The 24148-nt window shown below is 46.7% G+C and overlaps 2 protein-coding genes across 2 annotated transcripts in view; one reads left to right on the top strand and one right to left on the bottom strand.

Moving 5' to 3' along the window:
• The window catches only part of LOC149979424 (voltage-dependent T-type calcium channel subunit alpha-1H-like), a 104855-nt gene extending 89397 nt beyond the window's left edge, over nucleotides 1–15458 (bottom strand). The window contains exon 1 of the mRNA XM_090193958.1: nucleotides 14100–15458. The gene's annotated coding sequence lies outside the window, so the exon portion shown is untranslated. The remainder of the gene's footprint in view (nucleotides 1–14099) is intronic.
• LOC110511897 (luc7-like protein 3) overlaps nucleotides 1–24148 on the top strand; it is a 383846-nt gene that overhangs the window by 349891 nt on the left and 9807 nt on the right. The window lies entirely within an intron of this gene.

The following is a 24148-nucleotide window of genomic DNA, read 5'->3' as shown; positions in this document are numbered from 1 at the left end:
GTACCAGGTCTAAACCAGTTCCTGATTAGAGGGGAATCCCCCACCTGGTGTCCCAGGTCTAAACCAGTTCCTGATTAGAGGGAATCCCCCACCTGGTGTCCCAGGTCTAAACCAGTTCCTGATTAGAGGGAATCCCCCACCTGGTGTCCCAGTTCTAAACCAGTTCCTGATTAGAGGGAATCCCCCACCTGGTGTCCCAGGTCTAAACCAGTTCCTGATTAGAGGGGAATCCCCCACCTGGTGTCCCAGGTCTAAACCAGTTCCTGATTAGAGGGAATCCCCCACCTGGTGTCCCAGGTCTAAACCAGTTCCTGATTAGAGGGGAATCTCCCACCTGGTGTCCCAGGTCTAAACCAGTTCCTGATTAGAGGGAATCCCCCACCTGGTGTCCCAGGTCTAAACCAGTTCCTGATTAGAGGGAATCCCCCACCTGGTGTCCCAGTTCTAAACCAGTTCCTGATTAGAGGGGAATCCCCCACCTGGTGTCCCAGGTCTAAACCAGTTCCTGATTAGAGGGAATCCCCCACCTGGTGTACCAGGTCTAAACCAGTTCCTGATTAGAGGGGAATCCCCCACCTGGTGTCCCAGGTCTAAACCAGTTCCTGATTAGAGGGGAATCCCCCACCTGGTGTCCCAGGTCTAAACCAGTTCCTGATTAGAGGGAATCCCCCACCTGGTGTACCAGGTCTAAACCAGTTCCTGATTAGAGGGGAATCCCCCACCTGGTGTCCCAGTTCTAAACCAGTTCCTGATTAGAGGGGAATCCCCCACCTGGTGTCCCAGGTCTAAACCAGTTCCTGATTAGAGGGGAATCCCCCACCTGGTGTACCAGTTCTAAACCAGTTCCTGATTAGAGGGAATCCCCCACCTGGTGTACCAGGTCTAAACCAGTTCCTGATTAGAGGGGAATCCCCCACCTGGTGTCCCAGTTCTAAACCAGTTCCTGATTAGAGGGAATCCCCCACCTGGTGTCCCAGTTCTAAACCAGTTCCTGATTAGAGGGGAATCCCCCACCTGGTGTACCAGGTCTAAACCAGTTCCTGATTAGAGGGAATCCCCCACCTGGTGTACCAGGTCTAAACCAGTTCCTGATTAGAGGGGAATCCCCCACCTGGTGTCCCAGTTCTAAACCAGTTCCTGATTAGAGGGAATCCCCCACCTGGTGTCCCAGGTCTAAACCAGTTCCTGATTAGAGGGAATCCCCCACCTGGTGTCCCAGTTCTAAACCAGTTCCTGATTAGAGGGAATCCCCCACCTGGTGTCCCAGGTCTAAACCAGTTCCTGATTAGAGGGAATCCCCCACCTGGTGTCCCAGTTCTAAACCAGTTCCTGATTAGAGGGAATCCCCCACCTGGTGTCCCAGGTCTAAACCAGTTCCTGATTAGAGGGGAATCCCCGACCTGGTGTCCCAGGTCTAAACCAGTTCCTGATTAGAGGGAATCCCCCACCTGGTGTACCAGGTCTAAACCAGTTCCTGATTAGAGGGGAATCCCCCACCTGGTGTCCCAGGTCTAAACCAGTTCCTGATTAGAGGGAATCCCCCACCTGGTGTCCCAGTTCTAAACCAGTTCCTGATTAGAGGGGAATCCCCCACCTGGTGTCCCAGTTCTAAACCAGTTCCTGATTAGAGGGGAATCCCCCACCTGGTGTCCCAGTTCTAAACCAGTTCCTGATTAGAGGGCAACAATGCCGTGTTGGAAAGGCTTCCAGGTCCAGAGTTGAGAGTGAGGGGCCTAGAGACTAACTCCACCTACCTTCTCAATCATCTATCCACATCCACTCTGTGTGTTTACCCTCCAAACCGCTCTACTTTCCAACTCAATCCATCTTCTGTACAACTGATGGCACAGGTCCTCTAGGGTTCCTCTGATTATTCATAGGGTTTGTGTCCCAAATGGCACCCTATTCCATACAGTGTACATCTTTTGACCAGAGCCCAATGGGTTTCCCTATGGGTTCTGGTCAAAAGTAGTACACTATATAGGGTTCCATTTAAGATGCAGCCAGAAGAGTCATTTCTCATGTTGTTGCAGGCTTCAGTCTTCTGTAGTCTAATGCGTTTTTATGTCCTCCTGACATGTCAGTGACATCAGAGGACATTCAGCTGAGTGGTTGACTGGATGAGGCTGGTTCTAAATCAGGGATGTGACAGGCCTGTCAGTCATTATTAACTATTAGCCACTGGAACCCAATGGGACATGACATAGAATGTTTTAACAACTGATAGGTTAGGATTAAGTCCATTTTTAAATATATATACACATCTTCATTTCCTCATGATTACCGATGAGCATACAGCTACACATTCCCTAACACTTCAGTTAGATGTATTAGTGAATTCCAAACAGGTTCTTCAAAGAACAGCAGCAGAACTGCCCATACATACAGTACATGCTGACCCAGTCCATCTGTGGCATGTGGTGCCTGTCTGTCTGTCTGTCTGTCTGTCTGTCTGTCTGTCTGTCTGTCTGTCTGTCTGTCTGTCTGTCTGTCTGTCTGTCCTGGTCTGTCCTGGTCTGTCTGGTCTGTCTGGTCTGTCTGGTCTGTCTGTGTGCAGAGAGGACCATCTCCCTGTACTGTGATCAATCAGATTCGGCTGCAGACAGAGAGCTGACATTTACAACAGCCAGGGACCCAGGCAATACATCTGCCACACTCTGGACATGACATCACTGTCTCTCCCTTCTCTCACTGAGGCTCGGGATCTGACTGAGTGGGTGTGTGTGAGTGTGAGAATCTAAGGGTAAATCATGTGACTGGCAGTCTCTAGGAAGCTGGAAGGACAGACACAGCTTGTAAGGGTACCCATAAGGGACAAAACTAGCACAGGGCAGGAAAAGAGAGATCAGGCGGGGGGAAAGAGGGGACTGGGGGTAAAAAGGAATGTGTGGTTATGATCCTGGGGCTTGATAATTGAAAGCACAGTTGTGTACAGTAAGCCTTTTACATTCATTTCATCAGTCACTAAGGAAAGGAAGCACATCAGGCCATTGGGACCAGTCAAGAAAAAGACACAGTCAGAGAGTAGCTGGCTTTGTACTGTAGTCTTGAAGTGAAGGAGATAAGGAAGGTTGAGTTATGGAGGAAAGGAGATGAGGAAAGGAGTCCTGTGAGAGTAATAGGACACTGCAGGTGTCTGTCTACCAATCAGCTAGATCCCCAGCTTAGTAGTTGTAAAAGTAAAGGAGGCAAGAAAAGGAGTCCAAAAGAGTATTAGGACATTGCAGGTCAGGTGTCTATCTACCTGTCCGTGAGAGATCGCCTGGCTTTGTGAGAGATCACCTGGCTTTGTGAGAGATCACCTGGCTTTGTGAGAGATCACCTGGCTTTGTGAGAGATCACCTGGCTTTGTGAGAGATCACCTGGCTTTGTGAGAGATCACCTGGCTTTGTGAGAGATCACCTGGCTTTGTGAGCGATCACCTGGCTTTGTGAGAGATCACCTGGCTTTGTGAGCGATCACCTGGCTTTGTGAGCGATCACCTGGCTTTGTGAGAGATCACCTGGCTTTGTGAGAGATCACCTGGCTTTGTGAGTGATCACCTGGCTTTGTGAGAGATCACCTGGTTTTGTGAGCGATCACCTGGCTTTGCAGTCGTGAAGTTAAGGAGAGGAGGAAAGAAGTCCAGTAAGAGTACTGGGACAAACCTGGACAGAGACAAAGAGACAGAGAGAAAGACAGAGGCAGAGATGGAGTCGGAGTTGGAGACAGACCCAGAGACAGAGAGAGACATAGAGTCAGAAACAGAGACATAGAGTCAGAGAAGGAGACAGAAAGTCAGAGAGAGAGACAGCGAGTCAGAGAGAGAGACAGCGAGTCAGAGAGAGACAGCAAGTCAGAGAAGGAGACAGCGAGTCAGAGAGAGACAGCGAGTCAGAGAGAGAGACAGCGAGTCAGAGAGACAGTGACAGAGGCAGACAGGGAGACAGAGGGAGAGGCAGACAGAGAGAGACAGAGAGAGAGAGACAGGGGCAGACAGGGGCAGACAGAGAGACACAGAGAGAGAGGAGAGAGAGAGAGAGAGAGAGAGAGACAGAGACAGACAGAGACAGACAGAGGCAGACAGAGAGAGACAGAGGCAGACAGAGGGAGAGGCAGACAGAGAGAGACAGAGAGAGAGACAGGGGCAGACAGGAGCAGACAGAGAGACACAGAGAGACAGACAGAGTCTGAGTGCAGCTGGCTTTGAGCCAGACTGTTCGTTTTACATCCGCTTCTTCTCTTCCCCCCTTCTCTCCCTCCTCTCCTCCCCCTTCTCTCCCTCCTCTCCTCCTTCTCTCTCTCCTCTCCTCCCCCCATCTCTCTCTCCTCTCCTCCCCCCCTTCTCTCTCTCCCTCCCCCCTTCTCTCTCTCCCTCCTCTCCTCTCCTCTCCTCCCCCTTCTCTCCTCTCCTCTCTCTCCCTCCTCTCCTCTCCTCTTCCCCCCCTTCTCTCCTCTCCTCCTTCTCTCTCTCCCTCCTCTCCTCTCCTCTTCCCTCCTCCTCTCCTCCCCCTCCTCTCCTCTCCTCTTCCCTCCTTCTCTCCCTCCTCTCCTCTCCTCCCCTTCTCTCCCTCCTCTCCTCTCCTCCTCCCCCTTCTCTCCCTCCCTCCTCTCCTCTCCTCCTCCCCCTTCTCTCCCTCCCTCCTCTCCTCTCCTCCTCTCCCCTTCTCTCCCTTCTCTCCTCTCCTCCTCCCCCCTCCTCTCCTCTCCTCTCCTCTCCTCCCCCTTCTCTCCTCTCCTCTCTCCCTCCTCTCCTCCCCCCTCCTCTCCTCTTCCCTCCTTCTCTCCCTCCTCTCCTCTCCTCCCCCCTTCTCTCCCTCCTCTCCTCTCCTCCTGCCCCTTCTCTCCATCCCTCCTCTCCTCTCCTCCTCCCCCCTTCTCTCCCTTCTCTCCTCTCCTCCTCCCCCCTTCTCTCCCTCTCCTCTCCTCCCCCCTTCTCTCCTTCTCTCCCTCCTCTCCTTCTCTCCCTCCTCTCCTTCTCTCCCTCCTCTCCCTCCTCTCCTCCATCCCCCTGGCACCAGCCTTTAGTTTACAAGCAACACTCATCATAACCTGGTGCAGTGTTTGTGTGTGTGTCTATCTGTGTGTGAATGTGTGTGCGTGTGCGTGCGTAGTGAGGGGTCAAATCCATTTCACACACTCACACAGTACACTAAAGAGTTCCCTAGTCCTGACATTGGTAAGGGAGGGAGGCTGCAGCGAACACAAGCAGCACACACACCACAAACACAAGCAGCACACACACACACACACACACACACACACACCGCAAACACATGCAACACACACACAGCACACACACACCGCAAACACATAGCACACACACATAACTGCAAACACACACTGCAAACACACGCAGCACACATACAGCACACACACGCGGCACACACGCGGCACACACGCTCACCGCAAACACACACAGCACACACACCGCAAACACACACGCTCACCACAAACACACGCAGCACACATACAGCACACACCGCAAACACATGCAGCACACACACACCGCAAACACACGCAGCACACACACACACCGCAAACACACGCAGCACACACACACATACTGTACAGCTGTAACATAACAATTTAGCACACTCTTTATCCAACGTGACTTACAGGTGGATAAATAAAATGTTTAGTTTGAATAAAAAAAAATATATTTCCGGTGTAGAACTAAGCAGTCTTTCCCTCTGCCATGCTCTCTGGGTCAGCACTGTGTCTCCCAGGCCAATGGTGATACGATCACATTTCTCACAGTAGTCTTTCCCTCTGCCATGCTCTCTGGGTCAGCACTGTGTCTCCCAGGCCAATGGTGATACGATCACATTTCTCACAGTAGTCTTTCCCTCTGCCATGCTCTCTGGGTCAGCACTGTGTCTCCCAGGCCAATGGTGATACGATCACATTTCTCACAGTAGTCTTTCCCTCTGCCATGCTCTCTGGGTCAGCACTGTGTCTCCCAGGCCAATGGTGATACGATCACATTTCTCACAGTAATCTTTCCCTCTGCCATGCTCTCTGGGTCAGCACTGTGTCTCCCAGGCCAATGGTGATACGATCACATTTCTCACAGTAGTCTTTCCCTCTGCCATGCTCTCTGGGTCAGCACTGTGTCTCCCAGGCCAATGGTGATACGATCACATTTCTCACAGTAGTCTTTCCCTCTGCCATGCTCTCTGGGTCAGCACTGTGTCTCCCAGGCCAATGGTGATATGATCACATTTCTCACAGTAGTCTTTCCCTCTGCCATGCTCTCTGGGTCAGCACTGTGTCTCCCAGGCCAATGGTGATACGATCACATTTCTCACAGTAGTCTTTCCCTCTGCCATGCTCTCTGGGTCAGCACTGTGTCTCCCAGGCCAATGGTGATACGATCACATTTCTCACAGTAGTCTTTCCCTCTGCCATGCTCTCTGGGTCAGCACTGTGTCTCCCAGGCCAATGGTGATACGATCACATTTCTCACAGTAGTCTTTCCCTCTGCCATGCTCTCTGGGTCAGCACTGTGTCTCCCAGGCCAATGGTGATACGATCACATTTCTCACAGTAGTCTTTCCCTCTGCCATGCTCTCTGGGTCAGCACTGTGTCTCCCAGGCCAATGGTGATACGATCACATTTCTCACAGTAGTCTTTCCCTCTGCCATGCTCTCTGGGTCAGCACTGTGTCTCCCAGGCCAATGGTGATACGATCACATTTCTCACAGTAGTCTTTCCCTCTGCCATGCTCTCTGGGTCAGCACTGTGTCTCCCAGGCCAATGGTGATACGATCACATTTCTCACAGTAGTCTTTCCCTCTGCCATGCTCTCTGGGTCAGCACTGTGTCTCCCAGGCCAATGGTGATACGATCACATTTCTCACAGTAGTCTTTCCCTCTGCCATGCTCTCTGGGTCAGCACTGTGTCTCCCAGGCCAATGGTGATACGATCACATTTCTCACAGTAGTCTTTCCCTCTGCCATGCTCTCTGGGTCAGCACTGTGTCTCCCAGGCCAATGGTGATACGATCACATTTCTCACAGTAGTCTTTCCCTCTGCCATGCTCTCTGGGTCAGCACTGTGTCTCCCAGGCCAATGGTGATACGATCACATTTCTCACAGTAGTCTTTCCCTCTGCCATGCTCTCTGGGTCAGCACTGTGTCTCCCAGGCCAATGGTGATACGATCACATTTCTCACAGTAGTCTTTCCCTCTGCCATGCTCTCTGGGTCAGCACTGTGTCTCCCAGGCCAATGGTGATACGATCACATTTCTCACAGTAGTCTTTCCCTCTGCCATGCTCTCTGGGTCAGCACTGTGTCTCCCAGGCCAATGGTGATACGATCACATTTCTCACAGTAGTCTTTCCCTCTGCCATGCTCTCTGGGTCAGCACTGTGTCTCCCAGGCCAATGGTGATACGATCACATTTCTCACAGTAGTCTTTCCCTCTGCCATGCTCTCTGGGTCGGCACTGTGTCTCCCAGGCCAATGGTGATACGATCACATTTCTCACAGTAATCTTTCCCTCTGCCATGCTCTCTGGGTCGGCACTGTGTCTCCCAGGCCAATGGTGATATGATCACATTTCTCACAGCTGTCTTTCCCTCGGCCATGCTCTCTGGGTCAGCACTGTGTCTCCCTGGCCAATGGTGATACGATCACATTTCTCACAGCTGTCTTGTCACCTGTCAGCACTGTCACCACCATGGCACCCTGTTCCATCTCTATGACACTGAAGTCACGTTCAGTGAGCCATCTAAACTGACACCAGACGTTCTGGGAACCTGTTGGTGTCACAGCACCAGTGATGAGATACCGCTGGTGCCATGCCGCTGAGTTTAACTGGACTTAAACCAAATCCATGGTAATTAGAAGCACCGAGTTCTTGATTTAATTCCCTGCATGGGTCATATCTCCTGAATACTTTATATTGTATTCAGAATATCACATTGATTGTGAGAGCCTCCTTGTCAGGAAATGAGAATTCTGGGCTACAATAGGGCTTAAAAGCAGCAAGAAGAAGAGAGAGTACGCCATAACAGGGCAACAAAACACAAAGACTACAGTCCACAGCAGCCCTGTACCAGCCCTCCTACTTATCATTATGTTGGCAGTACCTTGACAGGTAGTCAGAACCAACACAGTAGGATGTCAATAGGGATTAGCTACAACACACACCTGAGCACTCAGTGTGATAACACCTGGGGAATAATCCCTGTGCGCGCTGGGAACCACACAGAGAGCAGAGGAGTGTGGGTAAATATCGGGAATAATGATGACTAGAGTAGACAAACAGGCCATTATGACCAGAGGAGGTGACAGAGAGGGGGAGTGACACACACACGGTGACACACACACGGTGGCACACACAAACACACTGACATACACGCAGTATCAGGGGAGGAGATGTGTGACTGATATCTACAGTGGGGCAAAAAAAAGTATTTAGTCAGCCACCAATTGTGCAAGTTCTCCCACTTAAAAAGATGAGAGAGGCCTGTAATTTTCATCATAGGTACACTTCAACTATGACAGACAAAAGGAGAAGAAAAAATCCAGAAAATCACATTGTAGGATTTTTAATGAATTTATTTGCAAATTATGGTGGAAAATAAGTATTTGGTCACCTACAAACAAGCAAGATTTCTGGCTCTCACAGACCTGTAAGTTCTTCTTTAAGAGGCTCCTCTGTCCTCCACTCGTTACCTGTATTAATGGCACCTGTTTGAACTTGTTATCAGTATAAAAGACACCTGTCCACAACCTCAAACAGTCGCACTCCAAACTTCACTATGGCCAAGACCAAAGAGCTGTCAAAGGACATCAGAAACAAAATTGTAGACCCGCACCAGGCTGGGAAGACTGAATCTGCAATAGTAAGCAGCTTGGTTTGAAGAAATCAACTGTGGGAGCAATTATTAGGAAATGGAAGACACACAAGACCACTGATAATCTCCCTCGATCTGGGGCTCCACGCAAGATCTCACCCCGTGGGGTCAAAATGATCACAAGAACGGTGAGCAAAAATCCCAGAACCACACCGGGGACCTAGTGAATGACCTGCAGAGAGCTGGGACCAAAGTAACAACGCCTACCATCAGTAACACACTACGTTGCCAGGGACTCAAATCCTGCAGTGCCAGACATGTCCCCCTGCTTAAGCCAGTACATGTCCAGGCCCGTCTGAAGTTTGCTAGAGAGCATTTGGATGATTCAGAAGAAGATTGGGAGAATGTCATATGGTCAGATGAAACCAAAATATAACTTTTTGGTAAAAACTCAACTCGTCGTGTTTGGAGGACAAAGAATGCTGAGTTGCATCCAAAGAACACCATACCTACTGTGAAGCATGGGGGTGGAAACATCATGCTTTGGGGCTGTTTTTCTGCAAAGGGACCAGGACGACTGATCCATGTAAAGGAAAGAATGAATGGGGCCATGTATCGTCAGATTTTGAGTGAAAACCTCCTTCCATCAGCAAGGGCATTGAAGATGAAACGTGGCTGGGTCTTTCAGCCTGACAATGATCCCAAACACACCGCCCATGCAACGAAGGAGTGGCTTCGTAAGAAGCATTTCAAGGTCCTGGAGTGGCCTAGCCAGTCTCCAGATCTCAACCCCATAGAAAATCTTTGGAGGGAGTTGAAAGTCCATGTTGCCCAGCAACAACCCCAAAACATCACTGCTCTAGAGGAGATCTGCATGGAGGAATGGGCCAAAATACCAGCAACAGTGTGTGAAAACCTTGTGAAGACTTACAGAAAACGTTGGATCTCTACACCTGCCCTTGTTGGACTCCAGACAGGCTAAAGCCAAACTCCACACCTGCCCTTTTTGGACTCCATGCAGGCTAAAGCCAAACTACACCACTGCCCTCGTTGGACTCCAGGCAGGCTAAAGCCAAACCTCCACACCTGCCCTTGTTGGACTCCAGGCAGGCTAAAGCAAATGCTTAAAGTACTTGAAAGATAGTCTGGTCTGCAACACAAGAACAGCATTCTGTTGCATTAAACTACTGTAGAACGTTGTCTAATAGCATCTGGCCTTGATGGAGAGACGAGTCAGAAGACACACTCACTCGTACTGTTCTGTTTAGCCTTCCAGCCGTATGATACAGCCCATTAACACCAACATTAGATTAACCACCCCCCCCCCCCCCCCCCACACACACACACACACACACACTTACATACACACACTTACATACACACTTACATACACACTGGTCGTGACTCAGCAGCTTAGCCTGGTGGTAGATTGTGAGTGAGTCATGTTTCTTCCAGGACAGGAGACTGGATGGTAAGGGGCTGTAAGGACACCTGGCTGGACACAAAGAGCCCTTCCTTGGCCTCTAATCCTCCCACCTCAGCCTCTCCCAGCTCTGGAGGACAGGTGGAGAGTCCTCTAGCTAGCTCCTCAGTTACTTCTTCTTCACCCTCTCTCTTCCTCTGTGTCATTCTCTCTCCCTCTCTGTATTTTATTATCTCTCTCCTCCTCCCTCTCTCTCTCCTCCTCCACTCGTCACAATATTTCCCTTTGCTTTGTTCTCCATCACATAATATCGACAGCTGCCTCCGCGGTGCCTCAGAGCCTCTCTCTCTCTCCTCTATCTCTCCCTCCCCCCTCCCCATCTCCATGGTTCTCTCGTTGTATGCACGCTCATTCTTTGCCTTTACAGGGCTCTGTCAAGTCTCTCTCTGGCCCACCCTCTGTCTCCAGAAGCAGAGTGTTCTGTTTAACTGAGTAAATCAGTAGCATTTCCCCTGATGCTGCCGCCACCACTCCATCTCTCTCTCCCTGTATTTCTTACTTCCTCCCTAACCTTCCACCGCTTTTTCTCCCTCTCGTCTCCTTCAATCCCCTCTTTCTCAATCTCTTCCCCATATCCCTCCTTCAATCCCATCCTCTCTCCCTCCTTACCTTTTCTTCCTTCCATCCCTCTCCTCTCTCCCTTTCTTCATACATCCATCCCTCCCTTTCCCTCTCCCTTTCCTTCCATCCATCCATTTCTCTCCCTCCCTTCATCCCTCCCTTTCCCTCTCTAACAGTGCCACCCAGCATCACTTTTAGTCTATTGTGAGTGAGCTGCACAAAGCAGTCCAAATGCCCTGCCTGGTCCCCTGTAGAGCAGAGCATTATGACTTCTCCCACTGTGGAGTCACAGCCAGTTTGGGGTCATATACACACAAGACTATCTGCAGAGGAACAATTGTAACATGTGTGTGTGTGGGGGGGGGGGGGGGGGGGGGGGGGACGACAGATAAACAATGGTCATTCTAAGCACTATACTGTTTCCTCCTCTCACTTTCCTTAATGTTTTACTTGTCCACTTTCCTTTCTCATAGCGCCCCATTGCTATCCCAATTAGAACAATACAATGGCATACAAGAAGTGAAACAATCACAAATGGTATATTCAAATGCTTAACACTACAATTGCCTGCCAGTTGCATTGTGTAACACCAGCCTGAGGTGAGACTTCCCATTCAGAATGTTACTATAGGCTGATTCTTAAATAATATTGACAAAACTGCACTTTTAAACAACGCACACATCAAGGCCAGGCACAGACACACCACGTACGAATAAAAAAAAACATGAACTTTACATGTGAACATGTCAAGTGTTCCAAAAACTTGAAATTTCATGTGAAAATGGGATTTTTCTGTAAGGGACACAAACACACCTGCACCTCTGGGGCCCTACAGGGCAGCTATCAGTCAATGGGCTTATTTAGTGTTTGCTTTAGGGGTCAGAGTTCAGGTAACACAATTACACCCTGCGCCAGCCGGCCTCCTAGACACTTTATTATACGCAGGCCTTATAGAGCACAGCCTAGGTCAACCTGTGAGGTCTGTGGTTATTCTAGGTCAAAAGGGGACCATCACACTCTCTCAGCAGCTTAGCTGCTGGGTAAAACCTGCACACTGAGACACAGGTGTAATTGGTCCGCACTGTGGCTAACTTGTATATAGTTTGACCAGAAAAGCCATCTCTGATTGGCAGATGAGTGGCAACCCTGATTAGAAGCACCTGCTGCTCATCGGTTGTTCCCTATAAATGCTGTTTTTAGTTAAAGGAAAATTGTACCTACACACTGTAGAAGACATCTCTGTACACTATCCCTGATGCAGTGAAAATGATACAAACATCGGAGAATGAAGCTTCATGCAGCATCTTTTTGAGTGCTGACCCAGTACACATTTTGTTATTCTAGGTCAGGATGTGAGGTCTGGGGTTATACTCATTCACTAGAATAGGTCTATCTATATTCATGTCTCAGAGTAGGAGTGCTGATCTAGGATCAAGTCCCCATGTCCATTCATTATAATCTAAAAGGCTAAACTGATCCTAGATCAGCACCCCCATACTGTAAGAAGCTTTATGTATATGAGCCCTGAACTAGGATAATAAGAGTATACCTAACAGTCTGTTTGAAAGCATTGCTGTTATAGATGCATGCTTTCTGTCAAATATCCTAAATAGGGAAAGGGGATACCTAGTCAGCTGTACAACTGAATGCATTCAACTGAAATGTGTCTTCCGCATTTAACCCAACCGCTCTGAATAGTCATTTAGTGTTACATTTTAACATTGAAATTCAATGAAAAAGCTAATCATCATCATCATCATCTATATCGTTGACATCCCCATCAACATGATATGTCAAATCCATCTAAAGTGCAACTGAATCGATGATTCCTTTCAATTTTAAAGTTCAACCCAGCTGAGGGGTGAGAAAATCTACACATCAATAACGAGCCATATAGGCCTGCATCAAGTGTTGCTTGCCATGACGGCTGTTGTGTTGTGTGGCTGCTTTGTCTGTGAAGACATAATTTTTAGCCAGAGGAGGAGCGCGAGCTGGAGCGTTGGCGGCCAGTCAGACCGCTAATATGCGGCCGGAGATGGACATCTGAACTTTAGGTCGGACCGGGAAACGGGGAACAGGGAGACATATCCGACAATGCGGAGGTGTCGCTCTTGATGGAACGTTAGAACAGCTGGTATCCCTCATGCGCTGATTGCTTGGTGGCTGCTGCAGCGGGGACAGTGTGTGCGTGCAGAGAAACAGCTGTAAACACAGCACATAACTATTTCCCATTTCAGCACCATGGACAGCGCTTTAGACGTACGCAAGGTAACGCCTTAGAAAGTGAGTATAAATCTACCCACAGAGCCACACGGACTTATATGCACTGTTCAGTAGCATGCCCATTAAAATAAAGCTATCTTGAACATACACCTGATACCAGACTAAGGTAAACTAACTAGCCTGGTATGAAAAACTATCTTCCCATATTATCAATTCAGGACAGAGTTTTACACGATGACACATTAATTGTTGATCAATTGTGGCCAATGCCACCATCCATCTTCTTGTTGCGTTGTTTCTAAAGGTGACCTCTTGTGAGAAAAATGGCTCTGATTGGGCTCCTTAAACCAACCACCCAGGTTTGGAGCCCCTACAATCTAATAGCCTATTATCTTGGATGGATGCATAAACATGACCATGCATGAGTTCATTGCTGTATAAGGCAGACGTCATCAGATTATAGCATTACTTGTAGTCTGATGGCCATTAAGAATAGGCCTACATTGGAAATAGTTAAGTGATCAATTTCAGCAGGCTACGCATTGGTTATGATATATTTATATAAGCCAAATGTCGAGGATTTGGATAAAGGCATTGGGAAGGAATTGGCAGCCTAATGTTTATATTTGTTTTTTATTTTATTCACTTCGATAATATTCTGTATAATGAAAAGCGCTTTACAAATGTAATAAATGATTATTATTAATAGCCTAGGTGCTTTCATCCTAGTCAATGTTCTTTGTTTTTTCCGAGGTGTATTTTAAATTGTATTCGGAATATTTCATTATTGTTTCTGAGCCACACAGTTAAACGAAATAGACTAGCTACAATAAATATGTTCTTATTGTATACAGTACGTAGCCTATAGCTAATATTACAGTGCTCTTTTCAGCTTTCTAATTCCCATGTTCCCATCCGTACAGAAGCGATCGCGCTATTCTGTTTCCACCGACATGCAAATGGTTGAGATGCGTGCAATATGAGAATTCTGTGCGTATCGACATACCCAATCACAAGAGTCTGAAGTATTGTGGAAACTTACCTTGGCTGACATCAAAAAGGTGTGTCCAGGCTCACTGAACAATAGCGGCGTCTGGCGATTCGCTTGTCAAAAAGACCTGAGAGGAAAAATCAATATCCACGAGTCGAAAAATGTCTTAATGTTTCCAGACGCATTATTCCGGTTAAATCAAGATGCATAATCAATATTTAGATGCTAAGCTACACAACTGATGTATTGCGGAGGAATTGCCCAAATAACTTAGGAACCGAAATACGGTTTAGCTGGTTCGAGAGGAGCTCTGTAGCCTTGGCAACTCTGAGTGTGAGCTGGGCTCTAGCGGGCTGCAAGATTCACATTTCGACAGAGCAAGCAAACGGTGTTTTCTTTCCGCGCTCCAGTTGGATGTTAATTCCACCTCACCAACTGCTGTATATCAAGTTGATAAAAAAGTAGGAATACCAGTTGGAAATTCGCAACCCCAAAACATCTGAAACGTTATTACAGAGTTTGAATTCCATTCAGGAGATCAGTTCGGAACATTTAATTTTTCCTCCGTCACGTTCGGCGCATTGTAGATCCACGAGAAGGACTTCTAGAAATAATCATATGAGTCCGAATATTTCTTTCAGTTCAAATTAAATACATTCCCTCTTTCTGCCTTGTCTCAGAAAAATTGTGAGTGCTTCCCTAAAAACATCCAAAACGTTTTCAATGGCGTATATTCCAATAGTAGGAAAACAGTTATCGAATTGTCACATTGTATATGGAAGCGCATGGATTTGGGCTTCACATCGAGTCTCCTCCAGTTGTCGTCGTACACTTGAAGTATAATGCATAATGGACCAACCCTTTCTGGTCCACTAAGAAAACACACAACAGTTCCGTTCAATTGTGATGAAAAACGCTTTGAACCTATTTTCCACTAAATGAGAACTTATTTGATGTTCACTTGCGCATCTCAGAAATGCTTCGCAGCTCAAGCAGGTATAATATTCTCACCGTATCGCCTCCTATGGCTATTCATTGAGGTGGCAAGTCAACAAAACATCTTGCCGGTGAAAAGGGCTCAGGAACGGTTATTTTGAAAGGCTGGAGAGCGTCAAGAGACAACCGACCTGCTCACCAGCATCTCACGAGACTGGGACTGTGAGCGCATCGTTATTCGGCTTGCGTGAAGTGGCGCAACGCTGAATGTGCACACGTTAGGAATATTTCCGTTTTTCCCTCGGCGTTCGAGGCGACGCGATTCTCCCATGTCATGGATTTATCTTTTGTGGGAAAGTGAGTAGCCTAATGGTTTCGCTACATGGAATGTATTTTAGTTGCGGGAGACTGAGAAATGGAAATAGTTGGGAAATATTATTTTGCGTTAAGTATTGTGTCATCTCGTCAACGCTCTCCCTCACACTCCCTGATAGTGTAAATAAGAGAGGGAGACGCAGAAATGGCGCAGGCGCATGCATGAACGAACATATACACACACGCGGAATTTGGACCTGCGGGATGCAGACTGACTGTTAGATAATCAAGTGAAATTCCTTCACATGGTCAGACAGGCGGACAGCCAGCGCAGCATGAAGTATCATGCGTTAACTGCACCATCTAAACACGGAGTCCAGAGCAAAGGTATTTTAGATCATTACAGACAGACTAACATGTTCACATTTTCTGCAAATGATATTTACACTGAAAAAAAAAAAAATATATATATATATATATATATATAAAAATATAAATATAAAAATATAAATATACAACATGTAAAGTGTTTGTCCCATGTTTCATGAGCTGAATGTTCCATGTGCACAAAAAGCTTATTTCTCTACATTTTTTTCTCTCCAGAAATGTGTTTACATCCCTGAGCATTTCTCATTTGCCAAGATAATCCATCCACTTGACAGGTGTGGCATATCAAGAAGCTAATTAAACAACATGAGGGACAATAAGAGGCCGCTTTAAAATGTGAAGTTTTGTCACATCACAATGCCACAGATGTCTCAAGTTGAGGGAGTTTGCAATTGACATGCTGACTGCAGGAACGTTCACCAGAACTGTTGGCAGATAATGTAATGTAATGTTCATTTCTCTACCATAAGCCTCTTCCAATGTTGTTTTAGAGAATTTGGCAGTACGTCCTCAATTGTAACCATACCAGCCTGGGACCTCCAGGTGAATCCTTCTTCACCTGAAGGATTGTCTGAGACCAGCAACCTGGACAGCTGATGAAACTGTGGTTTTGTACAAACAAATAATTTCTGCACAATCTGTCAGCGTGCTAGTCGTCCTCACCAGGGTCTTGACGTGAATGCAGTTTGGGGTTGTAACTGGCTTCAGAGGGCGAATGCTCACCTTCGATGGCCACTGGGATGCTGGAGAAGTGCTCTTCATGGATGAATCCCAGTTTCAACTGTACCGGGCAGACGGCAGGTTTGTTGATGTGTCCCATTGTGGCTACGGGGTTATGGTATGGGCAGGCATAAGCTACGGATAATGAACACAATTGCATTTTAACGATGGCAATTTGAATGCACAGAGATACCATGACGAGATCCTGAGGACCATTGTCGTTTCATTCATCCACCTCCATCACCTCATGTTTCAGCATGATAATACACTGCCCCATGTCACAATGATCTGTACACAATTCCTGGAAGCTGAAAATGTCCCAGTTCTTCCATGGCCTGCATACTCACCAGACATGTCACCCATTGAGCATGTTTGGAATGCTCTGGATCGACGTGTACAGCAACGTGTCCCAGTTCCTGCCAATAGACAGCAACTTTGCACGGCCATTGAAAAGGAGTGGGATAACATTTCACTCCCTTCCACAGGCCACAATCAATAGCCTGATCAACTCTGTGCTGCATGAGGCAAATGGTGGTCACACCAGATACCGACTGGTTTTCTGATCCACGCCCCAACCTTTTTTTTAAAGGCATCTTTAAATGAATATTGTACAATGCAGAGTTATTGCTTATAGCAGTGGAGATTCAGAGATCAGGGAATAGGGATCATTTAAATATGAAACACCATTATTTCACATCGGGACTGAAGGAATATCAGTGAAAGCTCCTCAGACAACATTTGTGAAGAACACACATGATGCAGTTTCAGTACCAGCACAGGGAACTCACTTATTGACGACTAGAGTAAATTATTTCTTTAGCTTTTTTCCCCACACAAAGTAGTCGGAAGATATGAAAATGATATCTTTGCCATTGTAAAGTCATGACTAATTCAAGCCGTTTCGTATAAAAATATCCCTGTCGCCATCTCTGGTAATGTGCGTTATTCATAAGATGTGAATAATTGAGGTAAGCAAGTCGGGTTGAACAGCGGTGTGGACTTTGCTGACTCTGCGCCAAGTCATGTCTTCTCTTCTCTTTTGAGAGATAGGGCAGAGCCGAACAATTAGTACATAGTTACAACAACTAGGCCTATACTCTGAACTATTACTTACAAAATGACACTGTTGTTACGAGACTGTGTTTAGAAGTAGGTGAAGGAGTCAAGCGCAGGAAAGCAGAGCTGTTCCGAGTAGCATTTATTTTTAATTAATAATTAATTAATTATTTACCAAAATAAACTCTCTCGACAAAAAATAAAAACTAATTACTCACGGAAGGAGGAAAACAACGCTCCTTAAACTGATACACACACTCGGTATAAAACGTGAAAATAAACAAGGCACAACCTCAACAAGAAACATGACACGAATAATCCCGCACAAACCTTAGCAGGCAACAGGGGTAATTATACACACAGAAATTAAAGCAAATGAAACCAGGTGTGAAAGAACCAAAGACAAAGCAAACAGAAAAGGAAAAAAGTATCGGTGATGGCTAGTAGGCCGGCGACGCCGAACGCCGAGCACCGCCCGAACAGGGAGAGGAACCACCTGTCAACAGTTGTCACTGTTTATGAATTACATTTTAACTTCAGATTGGGTACCAGTCTGTTTGGATCATCGTGCCACTCCTTCTCAAGCCAAGCATCATGTTTTTCCGGAGTTGACAGGATAGGCTTGATAGAAAAAATAGATCTGGGACCAGGCTTGGAAAATAAAGGGCCAAAAGGAAAACGTGTGAAATCTATGTTCTCATGAAGAACCATTTATCTTCGTCTTCACCTGTCTCTTAGAGGATAATGGAAATCCCATGGTTCCTCACAACAATCCACAAGTGGGTAATTTGGGTCAGATTCAATATGTTAGATCTGCAGTACATGGAGGTAAAGGAAGGACAAGTAACTGCTAACACATAATAATCTGAAACCTTTTGGTTAAACAGTCTGAATTCCCCTGGACACTTCCTTGGCTGGAAGCCCAGGTGGGGTGTATAAACTTTGAGTGTATATGCTTTAACTTTGGCTAACCTCCCTGTGGGACTGTGACTGGTAATGGTATCCTATTTCCTATATAGTGCACTACTTTTAACTCCGAAACGTGTGGACTATAGGGAATAAGGTGCCATTTGGGACACAACCTCTGTGTCTCCCCAGAGGGTATGACCATAGGCCTGTTGTTAAGGTAGGCAACATCTCCAGGCAGACTGATTCTAACCAGCCATGATCCGGGACCAGGAAGTGGTGTGAGTGGAGCGGTGCTCACAGGTGCTCTCTCTCCCTGAGCATAGATTACAGTGATTCATCCCCTAGGCCTCTGGAGGTCCTGCTAAAACAACCTGCTCTTGGCACCCCCTCAACTCCATCCACAATGTTTCTTCCTATTACACATGCACAACCACACACACACACACACACACACACACACACACACACACACACACACACACACACACACACACACACACACACACACACACACACACACACACACACTTTACCCTCCCAAAGAGCCTAGCCACTGACCCTGAAAGAGAAAAGTTAACAGGGTGAAAACCGAAACTCCACACCCACGTAAGCCGATACCTTCTGCCTCAGTGTCACAGTCTAACATCAGACAGCCCTGTCCCTCTGGAGAGGGGTGAGATGAGACAACACACACACAGCTGAACCTGTAACCTGAGCCATCGGGGTTATGAAACATTCAGCAGTCTCTACAGCCTGTACATGTGTTTGCTTTTGTGCGGATAAGAGAGAGGCTTCTCCACCAATCTGCTCAGCGTCACATCAATCATTCACTGTCTCATCTGAGCTGTCCTGTCCAGTCTGTCCTGGCTGAGCTGTCCTGTCCTGTTGGTCCTGTCTGAACTGTCCTGTTCTGTTGGTCCTGTCTGAACTGTCCTGTCCTGTCCTGTTGGTCCTGGCTGAACTGTCCTGTTCTGTTGGTTCTGTCTGAACTGTCCTTTCCTGTCTGTCCTGTCCTTTCTGAGCTGTCCTGTCCTGTCTTTCCCACTGTGATCCTATCACTCCATAGCCTCTCTCTGGAGGAGAAAGTGACTGAGGGACAGAGAGAGTGACAAGACACTGACAGGACAAGGCTAGTGTGTGTGAGTTACACACAGTGGCTCTATTAGCTACAAGACACAGTTAGTGGGTGATTCAGTGTGCTTCTCTGGTTTGTGTTTCACTTAACACCAGCCACAGTGGTTTCAATGACTTTGGCACAGAGCCATTCACACACAAAGGTTTGCCAACTATCCTTAATTCACCACCAAAGTGTTCAAATACAATAATAGTCTCATATGCCAAACTGCAATGTAATGGGAACTTTTGGTGTCAATATGGTGTCCAATCCGAATCCAACTGAGTTTGCAGAAATCTGCTGACTGCAGCTAAAGTAGTATGAGCTACAGTCCGCTAATGCAAGTGATCTGGCAGGGGTCCAAACCCAGCTTGAGACTGTAAGCCAGTGTAAACTCCCCCCAGCTGGCTGTTCAAGACGTCAGTCAGAACCCTCTGTACCAGCCGTCGGTTTGCGTCTACAGAGATGTTAAACCCTCCAATCCATTTGGCTTTATTCTCTTTAACAAACATGGTTGTGTTTACCTGCCTGGCGCCAGAGTGTCATTCTTAAGTCTATTACGTATTCACTATTTGGTTAACTACATTTGACAAGGGCCCATTGGGCTCCTGTGAAAAGTAGTAAACTATGTAGGGTGCCATTTGTGATGAAACCTCAGTCTCCCCTGCCCCCTTAGGGTCCCATGGGAGGGGATTTGAAGAGACAGTAATAGAAGCTAGTTTGTACTTCCATTAGGATCACATTCTATTACACTACTCTGTGGTGCTATTGATCCAGAGATCCAGGGGAGAGGGGGCAGCAAGAGCTTAAGTTCCCCCGAGCAGAGGCCACCATGGCTGGGTAGAGATGGGCATGTCTGGCCCTAGTCCACCTAGACACTGAGCCATGACTAAATATCTCAAAGAGTGACATGGTGTGTATGTGTGTGAAAGAGAGATAGGGCAAGAGAAATAGAGAGAGAGCAAGCAGAAGGTTAAAGACAGGATATGTGTGTGTGTGTGTGTGTGTGTGTGTGTGTGTGTGTGTGTGTGTAGTCCTGAGTCTAGAGTTCTGGTACAATTCAAATGGACGTTTGGGATGTAAACTGTGACCTGAAAGTGTTCAACACAGATACAAAAAACTCCACTGTTATTAAGTGATAGCTTAAGTGACATGCTTAAGAAGAGCTGGGCTGAGGACAGATACAGTATATAGCTGAGTAGAGAAGAGCTGGGCTGAGGACAGATACAGTATATAGCTGAGTAGAGAAGAGCTGGGCTGAGGACAGATACAGTATACAGCTGAGTAGAGAAGAGCTGGGCTGAGGACAGATACAGTATATTGCTGAGTAGAGAAGAGCTGGGCTGAGGACAGATACAGTATATAGCTGAGTAGAGAAGAGCTGGGCTGAGGACAGATACAGTATATAGCTGAGTAGAGAAGAGCTGGGCTGAGGACAGATACAGTATATAGCTGAGAAGAGAAGACCTAGGCTGAGGACAGATACAGTATATAGCTGAGAAGAGAAGAGCTGGGCTGAGGACAGATACAGTATATAGCTGAGTAGAGAAGAGCTGGGCTGAGGACAGATACAGTATATAGCTGAGTAGAGAAGAGCTGGGCTGAGGACAGATACAGTATATAGCTGAGAAGAGAAGAGCTGGGCTGAGGACAGATACAGTATATAGCTGAGTAGAGAAGAGAAGAGCTGGGCTGAGGACAGATACAGTATATAGCTGAGTAGAGAAGAGCTTGGCTGAGGACAGATACAGTATATAGCTGAATAGAGAAGAGCTGGGCTGAGGACAGATACAGTATATAGCTGAGTAGAGAAGAGCTGGGCTGAGGACAGATACAGTATACAGCTGAGTAGAGAAGAGCTGGGCTGAGGACAGATACAGTATACAGCTGAGTAGAGAAGAGCTGGACTGAGGACAGATACAGTATATAGCTGAGAAGAGAAGAGCTGGGCTGAGGACAGATACAGTATATAGCTGAGAAGAGAAGAGCTGGGCTGAGGACAGATACAGTATATAGCTGAGAAGAGAAGAGCTGGGCTGAGGACAGATACAGTATATAGCTGAATAGAGAAGAGCTGGGCTGAGGACAGATACAGTATACAGCTGAGTAGAGAAGAGCTGGACTGAGGACAGATACAGTATATAGCTGAGAAGAGAAGAGCTGGGCTGAGGACAGATACAGTATATAGCTGAGTAGAGAAGAGCTGGGCTGAGGACAGATACAGTATATAGCTGAGTAGAGAAGAGCTGGGCTGAGGACAGATACAGTATATAGCTGAGAAGAGAAGAGCTGGGCTGAGGACAGATACAGTATATAGCTGAGTAGAGAAGAGCTGGGCTGAGGACAGATACAGTATATAGCTGAGAAGAGAAGAGCTGGGCTGAGGACAGATACAGTATATAGCTGAATAGAGAAGAGCTGGGCTGAGGACAGATACAGTATATAGCTGAGAAGAGAAGAGCTGGGCTGAGGACAGATACAGTATATAGCTGAGTAGAGAAGATGGTGGAACCTCAGGTCACCAAGGTCTAAAAATGAAGAGAGGAGATACCCCTGGTGTGGCAGTCACAGTAGTCGATGAGAATAAATAACAACATGAGATACCCCTGGTGTGGCAGTCACAGTAGTCGATGAGAATAACTAATAACATGAGATACCCCTGGTGTGGCAGTCACAGTAGTCGATGAGAATAACTAATAACATGAGATACCCCTGGTGTGGCAGTCACAGTAGTCGATGAGAATAACTAATAACATGAGATACCCCTGGTGTGGCAGTCACAGTAGTCGATGAGAATAACTAATAACAGGAGATACCCCTGGTGTGGCAGTCACAGTAGTCGATGAGAATAACTAATAACATGAGATACCCCTGGTGTGGCAGTCACAGTAGTCGATGAGAATAAATAACAACAGGAGATACCCCTGGTGTGGCAGTCACAGTAGTCGATGAGAATAACTAATAACATGAGATACCCCTGGTGTGGCAGTCACAGTAGTCGATGAGAATAACTAATAACATGAGATACCCCTGGTGTGGCAGTCACAGTAGTCGATGAGAATAAATAACAACAGGAGATACCCCTGGTGTGGCAGTCACAGTAGTCGATGAGAATAAATAATAACATGAGATACCCCTGGTGTGGCAGTCACAGTAGTCGATGAGAATAAATAATAACATGAGATACCCCTGGTGTGGCAGTCACAGTAGTCGATGAGAATAACTAATAACATGAGATACCCCTGGTGTGGCAGTCACAGTAGTCGATGAGAATAAATAACAACAGGAGATACCCCTGGTGTGGCAGTCACAGTAGTCGATGAGAATAAATAATAACATGAGATACCCCTGGTGTGGCAGTCACAGTAGTCGATGAGAATAAATAATAACATGAGATACCCCTGGTGTGGCAGTCACAGTAGTCGATGAGAATAACTAACAACATGAGATACCGCTGGTGTGGCAGTCACAGTAGTCGATGAGAATAACTAATAACATGAGATACCCCTGGTGTGGCAGTCACAGTAGTCGATGAGAATAACTAATAACATGAGATACCCCTGGTGTGGCAGTCACAGTAGTCGATGAGAATAACTAATAACATGAGATACCCCTGGTGTGGCAGTCACAGTAGTCGATGAGAATAACTAATAACATGAGATACCCCTGGTGTGGCAGTCACAGTAGTCGATGAGAATAACTAATAACAGGAGATACCCCTGGTGTGGCAGTCACAGTAGTCGATGAGAATAACTAATAACATGAGATACCCCTGGTGTGGCAGTCACAGTAGTCGATGAGAATAACTAATAACATGAGATACCCCTAGTAGTCTAGAAGGATAGGAGAAATAAGAAATATACTGTATATATGGGTATCCGTTGAAAGGGGGAAGAGATACAAAAGGACAGGCGATCCCTACACTCTTTGTAAAAAAGCTGCTGTCTTGAACCTTTTTTTTACCTAGGCAAGTTAGTTAAGAACAAATTCTTATTTTTAATGATGGTCTAGGAACAGAGGCAGAAAAAACTGATTTTTACCTTGTCAGCTCAGGGATTTGATCTTGAAAGCTTTTGGTTACTAGTCCAACGCTCTAATCACTAAGCTACCTGCCACCCCAGGAGAAACCCCTGGGTTCTTCGGCAGTCCCCATAGGAGAACCCTTTGAAGAACCCTTTTCGGTTCCAGGTAGAAACTTATTGGGTTCCATGTAAAATCCTTTCCCCAGAGGGTTCTATATGGAACCCAAAAGAGTTCTACCTGGAACCAAAAAGGGTTCTCCTATGGGGACAGCCGAAGAACACTTTTGTAACCCTGTTTTCTAAGAGTGTAGTGTGTGTCAGTGACCGCAGAGTTAGAGACACGCTCGCAGCATGTTTCACAGGAACATGGGAGCGTGTGATCACACCATGGAGCAGGATGCCATCATTCAGCAGGAGAACAGTAGTGTATCAACTAGCACAAAATTCAGGTCGAACAGAAAGCCACAAGAACATTTTGAAAGATAAAGGCACTGGAACTTGAGTTAACTTCTGACTGAAATATACTGAACAAAAATAGAAGTGCAACATGCAACAATTTCAACTATTTTACTGAGTTACAGTACATAAAAGGAAATCAGTCAATTTAATAAATGAATTAGGCCCTAAACTATGGATTTCAC

Source organism: Oncorhynchus mykiss, chromosome 12 (genome assembly GCF_057628025.1).
Source record: "Oncorhynchus mykiss isolate SJ-2025 chromosome 12, ASM5762802v1, whole genome shotgun sequence".
Classification (NCBI taxonomy): Eukaryota; Metazoa; Chordata; class Actinopteri; order Salmoniformes; family Salmonidae; genus Oncorhynchus; species Oncorhynchus mykiss.
This window is presented reverse-complemented; position numbering and strand designations above follow the sequence as displayed.